We start from the raw sequence: 12,612 nt of genomic DNA on the forward strand, positions 1-12,612 counted from the left end.
TGGGTTTTCTCACTCAGAAACTAGTGCAAGTCACTTTCCTCCACTGACATTGCGGGAGAATGGCTGATGGCAAAGCAGGCCAGCTTCAGAGAAGCGTGATGTATACGGAGCTAAAAAATGCTGGGAAGTGACAGGATCAACTGGGGCCTTTTAAGTACTGGGATACCTCCCAGAGCTTTTATTCAATTGCTATTCAGGTTTTATTCAGTTTGAGCATCTGTTGGTTTCAGTGCATTCTTGACTAGGAATTAAATTAATAGAATCTCAGGATAGGATTTGCCTCATTGAGAGGAACTTCAGAGCATTTCAATAAAACCATAAAGTCCTAATAAAATCTTTTCTGTGGCATAAGGTTATTTTATAACATAATAAATATTTAAATATCCCTTCAGATATACAACATAGAGTTTAAAATGCTTTTCTTACGTGCTTGCAGATTAAAAAAAATAAAGTTTCTATTTTTGAGCATCATATCCAAAATCTTGGCATCAGCCAAGTTCCTAGTCATCCACATGTATACAAGCAGTTTCTCCAGGTTTGGGGAGTACAGACCCTACAAGAAAATCCTAAGTCAGAGTCAAAGCTGTTTGCAAACTTCTACGTATCCATATATATTGTAATTCTAAGTTTCCACCTCTTACATCTGCAAAATAATGTTTACAAAAATAAGTCTAGAAAAGCAATCTAAGATACTGGAACTTTAAAAAGAAAGTTTACTGGGCTTAATGTCAAGTAGAGAAGTTGTTTTTATAATATAAACCTAGACAGTACTGTGTTCCAAAATATATACAAATAAGCAAAGAGATACAGATAGTCACAAATGTTTGCAAGGAAGCAAGAGGTAGACAGCAGTTTGTTTTTTTTTTTAAATAGCTTCTATGGCAAAACCAAGTACCTCTCAGCTTGCTTATCAAATAAATTATACTAATACATTATTTAAAATAACCTTAGTATGTCACTATGAGTTATTAAAATCAAAGCTAATGTAGCAGGCTTGCTTGCTTTCTTATGTACATTTTAATTGTTGGCCAATGTTTTGAATTTCCAGTGCCCATGTAAAGAATTATTTAACCAATTATTCAAATTCACAAAAATAATCTCAAAACCATTTAAAATTATTTAGAGCCCTATGTTGACTTAAGTTATCAGCTAAAATTTGGAGTTATTTTCCATTGATTTCACTGCAGGACTTTCAGTAAATACCCAATCAAAATTTAGAAGACATGAAATTTAATAAATCTATGGGCATAAATCTTTTCAAGTTCCTTTTCCTTTGGTTTTTTTATTAATATTTTTGCATTACCATATCACAGCCATGTTGAACAGGGTGATTTTGTAAGCTGTCTAAAGACATTGTTATAAGCAAAGCAATGCCACTTCTTATCCTTAAAACACTTTATTAGGGGCCAAAAATACTCAGATTGAATATGCAAAATGTTTTAATATAAAAAATGTAAATGCTGCATATCTTTAAAGAAAGAGGCACATGGTTTGGTTTGTAGCATAGTATAGCCCTAAATTCTGTGTTGGAGGAAAGAATATCTCACCTTCTCTCGGGTCTTTTATTTTTGTACCCTTACAAATAGTGACTCATTTTATAAACAGGTATTTCTCATTCTAATAAGTGCACTTCATATAGCTCCTTTAGTACAAACGGCGACCTAGAACTCCCTTTAAGGATAAATGCTGAACAACACTAGGTTGTTTAAATTACAGAGGAACCGTAGGAACACATGGGGACGTTATCTATCATTGTGGCAAGGCAACTGCAAGCCGTTCTGGCTTCGGGTGCTGCCTTACCCAGCCACAGAGCATCTTACCTCAAGCACAGCCAAGTGATAAGGAGGTGATGTCGCCATCGTACCCCTCACTGAGGCAGCTGGAGATGGAGCTGGGCTGTCCCGGTATGCTCCTGCCCCTGAACATCCCTGACCTCTGGGCTGCACAGCCAGGATACTGGTGGCTGGTGCAAGATTTTGATCTGCCCTGTACCACTACAAGAAACAGAATCTGTTGGAAAGTAGTCCTCCAGTCAGCCATCAAGTCATTAAACAGCATTTTTGCTCAAAAATGGTTGAACAGCTAGACAGGCTGGGATAAGAAAAAGTAATTTTTCAGATTTCAAATGGCAGCAGTTAATTGCATTACTTTATCCAAGGTGTTTCTCTTTATCACATCTTCTGTAAGACAAGCCTGTGATAGGTAGAACTGATAGTGAACATAATATGCTGTAATTTACAGCTTCCCAGGGTGGTACGGTGGAAAGGAACATACTTAGAGCCTCTCTTATCAACTTACTGTATAATAGATTGGAATGTATTAGGGTAAAAGGAATCCTTGTCGTTAAACTTTACCTTCAGGCATCCCAGCAGGCAATTGCAGAAAGACTGTTTTTTCCGCTATAGAAAACTTACATTCAGTCTCTCCTTGTGAGAAACTTCCCCACCTAATGCTTACCAAAAGTCAAACATTTTTTAGTGTATATTCATTCTACAGTTTTCATGAGTTACAGCTGTCTCATCCTGGCATATACACCCAGGCTTAACCTCAGAAGAGTGTTAACAGTACAGATAACAAATTGGCAGCACAACATCCATGTAAGCAAAAGCATCGGTGCTGAGCAGTGCTACACAGCGCAGGCTGCCCTGCTCTTACTAACGGGGTTGCCTGAGCTATCCCAGTTGATGTGCTGGTAGCTGTTCCTTGTAACAGAGGAGGCAAGCTGAGTTCAGAGTGGAAGCCGTACCGCAGCAGTCTTGCCACAGCTCTGTGGTGAAGGAAGCCTCTTCATCACCGGGTGGGAGTAACTCTACAATCAGCTCAGTAAGCAAGCTTGGCTCCGCTCAGGGGAGTTGCTCATGTGCTACACATCTGATGCGTTAACTGAAATATTACACACATTATCATAAGCCTTTCTTGCACTTAGAGGTGCAATATTTTATTTCAGGTAGAAAACACTCATTCAGACTCAGGAAGTATTCCGTGTCATTTGGGACAGTAACTAAGGCCATGAAGTATTTTTGGGGACTGGTTTTATCCCCGATTCCCATTGCTCTGAGTCTCCCACCCAAGGCAGCAGTGCCCAAGGGGCAGCAGTAGGGATCCTGCAGGCATTATGCCCCCTGCTCTGCAGGGGACAGGAGAGCAGCTGCTCTCCTTCCCCCTGCCCTGCCACCCAGCCAGTTTGGATTCTCTATATTTCAACATGCTGTGATGAAATAAATTTTGAAAATGAAAGGTTGTTAGGAGTCAGTGGAATCACGTACCATACCGAACTATAAAGTTGCAGATAATAGTCATAGTACAAATTAGCGTAGGAAATTATTGTGTATTTTTTCAGAGCCGTGCAGTTATTTGTTTTTAATTATGGATATAGGTAATAAAGGAAAAAACATGACAATTTCTGGCACAGGACTGAACAAATTACTAGTTTTTCACAAAGTTTGCAGCCCTTCCTGAAAAGATACTGTATGGTTTTTTGATTGAATTACTTACATTGATGGAGTATCATAATGTGGATTTGATGAGTGTCTTTGTTCTCTTTCAAAGCACTATGTGCTATAATCTGAATGTGCAGACATCACACAATTCATTGTGAATACTAATAGGACATCCCTTCGCTGTAGATTAAAATCCAACATTTGATTTTGTTTCTGGAACAATTCCACATTATGTAGGTATACACTGTGATTCATTAAAAATATTTATTTTCTCACCCTGACAAACACAAATGAAGGGAAAACAATGTAGCACACCTTTTAAGAGAAATGAGGTGAAATTGGATTTCACTTACAATTGTCATTTTTGTTTATGTTCCTTTTCATTCATCTTTAAGTGGTTCACATACACGGAAGGGTCCTCTGAGCCTGGGAATTCTGTAGCAAAAAATGATCAAACACAACAGAAATGAGTGCAGATTCCGTGGCAATAGTAAGTTTATATATATATATATATATATTAAAACCAGTGTTTCTCCATAACATCACCAATTCTAATTGTCATGTTTGACACCCAGTGTTAATCCATCGGCTCTAAAGTTTATTAAAAATGGCAGTAGGCACATTGCTAATACAGGAACAGGTCAGAACTTGTCAAAACCAATACTGACGTTAAGAATCAGAAATAAAATTATGGTTATTGTAGGAATATAATTTTGTATGAAATCCACGGGCACAGAATCAATAACACAGGAGGAGGACAAACAGTGCCTACAGATGCAAACAGTCCCAGAAGTACAGCTGAGATATCCCCAACACAAATAATTTCTTTTGTCACTTCAGTCCCTTTTATTTGTTGTCTGGCTCTGCAGTTTCTTTTCTCTATGGCATTAGCCATGTAATTAATTAAAAAAAAAACTCTTTGAAAAAAAGGCCTGTGGGGCAAAGGAAAAGGGTGTGTTCCAGGCTTAGCTTGGTCTGAGCACTAATTACTTCACCTCTTTGTCTGATCACCCCCAGCTGTAACTCTGTGGGCAGCTGAACACGCCTGCTTGTAAATCATCTGGAGATTTACAGCTTACAAAGTAATAAGCAAAATGCTACATAAACATGCAATATTGCATAAACATGGATTGATAAAGTTTTCTTATAGCTTGAAGTGACAGTTTTGCTATCCTTATTCATAGCAAGTACATTACATTGCTACATCCTATGACATGGGTAGCCTGTTGAAACTGGTGTGATAATACGCCAAATAAGGGACTATCATAGCTGGGGAAGACAACGTGCCTTGGCTTAGCAAAGCTGTCTACAATGATAACACAGTAAAAGATTGTTCAGATTTAGGGAATTAACTGTTTATTGAATTGCACTCAGTGTTTGTCTCATTCTGATGATTAATAAAACATCAACTTACTATTTTGGTAAGGCTCTCAATAATATACACATTAATTTCTGTAGGCTGTATAGGTATTTGATTAGAGCATCTGTCCTAAAATTAGTTCCTTTTGGAAAAAATAAAGCAAAATTTGAGATACTATTTTTCCAACTATTTTTTGCATCACATTGGACAAAAGTTATTGAACTACTCCTTAGGAATCCTCTCTAGTAGTCTTAAAAGTCTCCCACAGAGGAAGCAGGAATCACCCCAGGAAAACTATTAAAGGCAACAGTGGTTTGTCACAGGCAACCATTAATAAATACCACAGAGGATTTGGTATCCTTCTGCTCATTGTCTTACTCTGCTTCATACTCGGTATCCCACAGATATCATGCAGAATGACTGTCTGTTGTAGCTGCACATTTAGGCAAGCAGGTAGTATCTTTTTAAGTTGGTGGAAATTATAAGCAGGGAATAAATGGTAAAACCTTTTTCCTGAGGGTGAATACTTAAACAAGGACTCTTTGTCTTTACAAAGGCAGTTAGGTTTGGGGTTTGGTTTTGTTATTTCCCCTTTTAACTTCCTAGTACAAGAGTTATGCGTTTTGGTGCATGAAAAAAAGTTTTGTATAAACTTTGTGTCCATCAGAGTAGCTTGATACAGTGCATTTTGGTATCTCAGTTTTCATCGTGATAGCTCCGAATGCTGGCAGACTAAAAGCGAAACCTACAATCACAATGAGATAACATAACCTTCAATCAAACTCAGCTGTACTTCCCTGGTATAGCATATTCTACAGTTCTACTCATAGGAAAGAACAGCATTTTCAGATGAAGCAAAGAAAAAAATCTGAAGCATGCTACCATGTATATGTATCTAGGAAAAAAAATACTGCCTGTAGAAAAAAAATATTTCTTTGTACCTGAGTTTAGATTGTAGAGATTGCAACAGAAATACCCTCAGTGCTGACCCCAGTAGCATTTGCAGGTGCTGTGTTTACATCTGTAGGAAAGGAAATAATCTGAATGTCTTGTCCTAAATCCTGCTGCCCTTCGTAAGAATAAAATCATTGGGGTGACAAATGCCTTGAGGTGACATATGTAGCGAAAGTCATTTTGTTGGGACAGAACTGGTTGGGCCCACATCCAGTACACATTTACACCCCCAGAATATTTTTTTTTTTACAGCATAAACACTTGCACATACAAGTAGCTATTTGTATACGTAAATGACCTTTTAACAGATAAGCGTGAGCATGACAGCACAGGCATAATTTAGCTCTTTGTTCACAATTTAGAGTGCATTTTCATGTTGCCCTTAAGCCAATCTGCACCGCTTGGCTTCCCCAGCTGTTGCATCCCTTCCGGCAGTATCAGCACTTGAGTCAGTGGAAAACTAAGACAGGGAAAACATACTTGCTTTCCAGACACATCAGCTCTGTCATCCAGCTCACCACACAGCAACATAATTGCTAGGTACAGAGGTGGGATCTCCCAAGTTTGCAGGGAATTTGTCCTTAGAGAAGCTGCCAGCTCAGAGACCACCTGCTCCCCAGTAGGAGTGTGGGGGCAGGGGTGTTGCTCTGTGCAAGCAGCACACTGCTAGATTGCAGGCTAAGGCTTGCTTGAGGCACGGCTGAGCCCACAGCAAAGGTGCAGCTCTGAAGGAAAGGGATTTTCCATTAGATCCACTGGAAGTTGCTGGACTGGAAAACTGACACAATGGGATTTCTTAAGTTTTTTCTAAATGTTTCAAGGCCCCCCTCCAAACCCAGAAGAGTTACGTTTGTGCTGTTTTAAAGAGTAGCCTCATTCTAATTTAGTGTAAAATTAGCTTTAGTGATTGGAAGCCCTTGATCTGTTTTGCTGTGCTCAGAGGAAAAGGTAGCAAGCAAGCAGGTGCAAAGCCCCAGCAGGACAGGAACCCTGCGTGCATCTGCATACGTGCAGCCTTACACCCACCCTTACAAACATGCCCATTTGCAACTATATAATACTGCTCTGTGACCGTATATTGAGCTTCCCTGAACCTGAAAATTCCCAAATTAAGTACAAATTACAAAGCCTATTACTTATAGCGTTGTTCAGTCAGCCAAGCCCAGCAAGTAGCTTGAGTTATTGCATGTACCACATGTGTAAGTGCTGAGGTTGTTTTTACATACTCCTAGTGAGACATTAGCATTTTGGACTTCCACTACCTAGGTGGAACCTGCACAGAGGTTAAGTGGATGTCATCTTAAAAGTGTTTTTTCTTCATACTATTTGCTTTTTAGTGACTGCATGTACCAGTGTGGGCTTCTCTTATTACTCTACATTTAAATACAGTAGGAATAAACAAAAAACTCTTCGCTTGTTTAGTAATAGTTTGTTATTTTACACTGTCCATTTTTGAATGTGCTTATATGAAATACTTTACAATGTCAAGTCAAATACAGCCATCTTCAGTTCTACTCTGATTATTTAGACACTGTAGGATAGCTGTGCTATTAAAAAGCTGTAACTGTTTGGTCGACAGTCAGGTAATTCTTGAAGCAATATTAATGGAACTATAGTGTTTTAGAAACCTTCCAGATTAAAAAAATACTATGGCTAAGAGAAAAAAAAGAATAGAGGGTTTTGTGCATCTTTCTCAATAAGGAAACAGTGTATGCAACATTATCATTAAACTATTGAAGTGGCAATTTGATGACAGGAAGGTTTAGTCCAGATGTATTAAGGACAGAAGATTTTTAAACTGCAGCATAAGCCCATCCTGTTACTTCCAAAATGTTTACCACATTAAGATCTAGCTAACCAGTAACAGCCTTGTGAAAAACAGTTTTCACTGTACCTCCCTTTAAAATACAAACCAAAAAATCACAATAATGCTGTCCTTTAGTGGAGAGATCCAGACCCATCTAGTTTTCATTTAAGTCATTACAAAACTAGATTCATTTTTCGATACCCTTAGAACATTTAGTTGTCATTCTACGCTGCTTATTTCTAGCCTCACATGAGAGTTTGTATGCGCATGACTGCGACTGGTTTTTGGGGCTGCAATGAATGGTCTACCCGAAGAGCTGTCCAAGAAAGACACGTTTACTGGAACTAGCATGAGATAGGGTTCTGAACACTGTTGTAGCTCATCCATTAAACACCACATGGGTGCTCTCTTCTGCTTACATCACTTGGTCGACAACAGAAATCAGGTTGGAATTCTTGGCCTATCTGAAGGTACTCAATTTCCAAGACTTGTGGCATCAATACTTTGCATGAGCCTCCAGAGATACTACTCAACAGCTGCCCACCAGGAGGGCAAGCAAACCTTTATTGTAGGGGTAGGGGCCACGGGGGTAGAAGATGGAGCTTCCTTGGACACCAGTTAGAAAGCTCCAAGAGCAACCTTTTGCAGAAGCCACAACCATCATGTCCTACCTGCCTCCACCACTGTGGCAAGGCACATTTCTTCAGTTTGTCTGCAGGCAGGAAAAATGGGACTAGTTACATTTACTTACTTTTTCAGTTGTGTGATCTGTTAGAACAAAGCCTCCTGCCACTCCCACACATCCCACCCCTTGCGAGGCAGCACCAGCCAAATGCAGCTCACACCTACCACCCTGCCCATCCCGGGGAGGGGGGGGGGGGGCTGCTGGCCCACCCCCGGCAGCATACTGCCGGAGCCCACCCAGACTGCAGTGTTCCAATTTGCTCACACCATCAGTCTTCCTGAAATTTATCCAACAAAAAATTTCCATGCTCCCATGATTTCACATCCCACAATCTGATTTCATACTCACATACTCAGCTAATCTAAACCTACTCTACTGTCGCCTAGGGCCAGATGTGGAGCTTTGCATTTCTGTTGTGTCTTACCTCCTCGCTCGCTGCGTATCCCTCAGTGAGCACCAAAGAGCAACAGGAGCAGAGTCACGCAACACAAGGGCACAGGACCACCCCAGCACCAGCCGCGACCTCACCGGTGGGCACCATCCCACATGACCTGAGCACAACCAGGAGACACAAACCGTCCATCAACCGCCCCACACACAGCAAGCAGGCAAAGCAGGGTCATCGAGGAAGCCGCAGCAGGAGACAAAACAAAAGAAAACTGAACCCAACTCAAGAAAACGAGGCAGATGAAAGCCCCAGCCTGAGCTTAAATAGGGCCTGGCCAGGGACCCAGGTGGGGCTGGTCAGGGTTGTTAAAGCACTCCCCACTCTCACACGTTTCTCAGACATTTTGCTATCCATACATTTCCCTTGTGGACTGAAAGTCTGGCCGCAATAATTTATAACCACAGTAAAAAAGAAAAGAAAATAAAAGGTAGTTTTTCAGTGTTTCCAGCACCCTGATTCCCCCTGTCACCACCAAGGTGATTTGATTTCTCAGTTTTTTGATGCTCTCATGTTCCCTCTGTGATCACCACAATAATTGAGACCATCTGTCTGTGATAACAGACCAACCTGCCTTTGTGCTGGCTTTCCCTTGCCCCGGGATGACACCTTTCAGCTGTAGTGTTTTAGACCTCTCCTTTCTCTACCCCATCAGTGGCTTCCACACTGAATTCATGGATAGTCCAAAATAATCAGAAAGTGAGCAAGATGAGATCTGTATCAGACCACAAAACATGAGGTAGAGACACCGAGGTGGTTGTTATTGACAGTAGAAGCTATTCCTGGTTGAGGAGACCCCCTGTAGCTCCTGCGTGCCTTCCTTGCCAGAGGTCCTGCAGGGCAGCAGGATGGCCAGAAAAGCAACTTGGACAAAAATGTGCTGACGTGAGCTGAGCATTACGCTGGAGATTGATACCCTCTGCTGCCTTGTCCAAGGAGTGCTTTCATGGATGGGCTGACCTAAGTGCATTTGCCAAATGCACCGATGCATTTGGTGCTGGAAATATTATTTTTTTTTCCTATTATACATTTTCAGTTCACAGTGTTGGAGAGAGGCATGATCTAATAATCTGAGAGCTACTCTGAGTGCCCAGAATGCCTTCACATGATCTACCAAAAGGCTTTGGAAGAAACAGGACAATATAATCAGGGATTACAGAGTTCATCACGCAAAAGCATTTCTCTCTAATTCTGCATCTGTATGTAAATTTGGGATAGTATCCCATATCTCATGGAGGTGTTGTCGTGAAGATTAATTAGCAAGGTCTGTGTTCCATGAGGCTATGTTCCAGGCCTTTAAAGGCTTAAATATCCTTTAAAAATCTGAATTTTAAGGGCCTGCTTGCACTGAGTTTGTTGCGGAGTCAGGGCCATAATCTGCAATGTACTTCCAAGCTTAAAAGTGCACAAAGTTGTTAAGCATTATTATTTATTTTTGGCCAGTCAGATCCTCCCTGGTTTAATCTTTTTAAGTCTCCCCAGAAGTTATTGATTTAAACATGCTTTTTATTTTCTTTTCTCTGGTTTTGCTCAGAGTTCAAAGTGCTTGTCTCGTCATCCAGATGCCTCTCACTTGGGAGCTCTGTGAAAGAGCATCAAATCTTCCACTGAGATTTTAGCACTTTTTCTTTCTTAACTTAAATCACTTTAACTTAAAATGCTGTCACTGCAGTGATGAAAGGCTATTGATGGTAAAATGTTCCTGTCTACAACCATCCCTGTCTTCATCACAACAATAATTCTGCAGACGTTGACCGAGATGCTCTCAAACCAGCTAATGGATGTAGTCAGTTTGATAACATCAATTATCATGAGACAGATTCTGTGCCTTGCCAATCTTCCACCACTCTTGACTCTTTGCCCTTAGTAGGACAATGCCTAATGAGTAGTATCTCCCAATTAATGGTTTCATTATCTGGCGCTGTCACGGTAAACAGGTAATACCTTGTTAGAAACCACATGCAAAATGTAAGCATTAGGGCAATTGCTGCTATTAGCTATTACTGGCTAATTAGTAATATACAATGTACAGCACAGTACCAAGCGAACTGCTTGTAATGATCTCTTGGAAAGGAAGACAGAAATACTCTATTATTGCCAAAAGTGTGACTCAAATGTGGTAATTTACTGCACAACCTCACGCCAAACGTGAGGCAGACTGTATTTATTTTTGGTTTTGCACATCTGAGCTAACTACCTTGACGCAGTGGTACAGAAATCAGCTGCTGTGACTTGCTTCCTGAAAATTTATTTTGCTCCTTTTTAAAATCTTGGTCTGCTTGACCTCAGCAGCCTTAACCAGTTTGAAAATGCAAGTTATAATCCTCTATAGGGATTTAGCCAGGTGTCTATTACAGCATGTAATCTGTGATACAGCTTCCAATATTCATGCTGCAGAAGGGTTAAGCCACTCTGTCTTTGTTCCTGAGTAAAAAAGTCCATGGGGCGTTAGAGTGGACAGGAAGCAGATTGAAAGAAGCAACATCTTCAATCAAGCCCTAAGCCTGCGCGGATGCGCTGAGGAGCTGTCCTGATGAGAGACTGGCTTTGCCTGAGCAGCAGCGCTTGGACTTTAACCCTTGAACAGCAGCTGCAGCGCGGCTGCTGGCTCCCCTGCTGACGCTCAAAGGTCGTACTACTGCTAGACCTCTGTTTTTAGCCAAGACCCTCACTCTAGGGTCACTGTCCTGTCCGCCACCAAGTTGTTCCTCGAGATGCACTTGGTAAGGCGATGTTCCTGCCCAGTGGGAGGGATGTCTAGGGACGTCCCAGGTGGGGACACTTGCAGAGCACCTCAGACACCACTATGAGGGTTCAAGCTGGCTGGCACAAACAGACATCACTGAGTGCTACAACAAACTAAATCCAGCCAGCTGAGGGGAAACCCTACTGGTACCAGTCAGCCCTAGTCAGCAGCTTCTTCAGTAACTCCACTTGAGAGTTACGGGCACTGAGCGTGACCAGACCGTGTGATGCAGCCAGGTGCCCTTGCCATGCTTGCAAAATGGGTACCTCGCCCTAAAGCCAGAGCTTGTAGACTATGTCAGTAGTTTTGGTAATATTTTTCATTCCATGAGCAGCCTAAAACAAAATAAATACCAACTTAATTTGCCTACCTGCAAGGAGCTATTTAATATGCATCTCCAATTACTGTACAGAAAGATAGTGGGTTTCTTCTGGATGGTCATGGTGTTGGGAAAGCCTCAGCTACCTTTTATGCTAATTGGCAGTAAAGTGTTTAGAAGTGTTTATTAGGGTTTAATTATTTAGAAATGTCCTAATGGCTTAAATACCATTTTGAAAAGTTACAAATATTTTCCACCCTGTCCAGCTGAAGAGCTGCTGCTTGGAAGGCTTGAATGAAGATCAGTTTACGGCTGCCTGCTGGTCACAGAATTACTTACGGCTGCTAATGTTCCATGCTTTAGGTGTCCCCGACACAGAACGGCCTTACTTTTCACAGATTGGCTAAGGTTTCTCTTCGTTGTATTCATTTTACTGAGATATAGATCTTAAAAAGGATTATCACAGAGATCAAGACATTAAAATAGGCAACTAATGCCAGTTAAATTAATTGTTTTCATATTAATGTGTACTAAGGGATGTTCATGTAGGGTAAGACCCCTTTACACTGTTTTGGTAGTGTAAGTATGACTTAACATGCTAATTATGTTTAAGATTAATTAGAAGCAGTTTAATGCCAAGATGCTGGTAGAGAAAATGGGAATCTGACTCCAAGCCTCTGAAGCAATAACCAAGTTAAATACTTCTGAATTACATCAGTGACGTCCGTGTCAGCAGGCAGAGGGGAACTTCCCTAAACTCATCATTTCTCTCCCCCTCCCTGCGTTAGAATTCAGGACATTTATTGTATCAGCTTATATCAGCTTAGGGGTTTTTTTCTCCTAATATTCTCTAGAA

The 12,612-nt window shown here is 40.9% G+C and overlaps 1 protein-coding gene and 1 long non-coding RNA gene across 6 annotated transcripts in view; one reads left to right on the plus strand and one right to left on the minus strand.

Moving 5' to 3' along the window:
* The window catches only part of NTNG1 (netrin G1), a 158,814-nt gene that overhangs the window by 52,313 nt on the left and 93,889 nt on the right, over positions 1–12,612 (plus strand). The gene's annotated exons all lie outside the window — the stretch shown is intronic.
* LOC130156785 (uncharacterized) lies at positions 789–9,977 on the minus strand. Its single transcript, XR_008824610.1, has 4 exons — positions 8,671–9,977; positions 5,742–5,821; positions 3,794–3,875; positions 789–2,883 (listed from the first exon to the last, which is right to left on the minus strand). It is a non-coding gene; the product is annotated as an uncharacterized LOC130156785 (long non-coding RNA).

The sequence above is a fragment of the Falco biarmicus genome, chromosome 11, assembly GCF_023638135.1.
Source record: "Falco biarmicus isolate bFalBia1 chromosome 11, bFalBia1.pri, whole genome shotgun sequence".
NCBI lineage: Eukaryota > Metazoa > Chordata > Aves > Falconiformes > Falconidae > Falco > Falco biarmicus.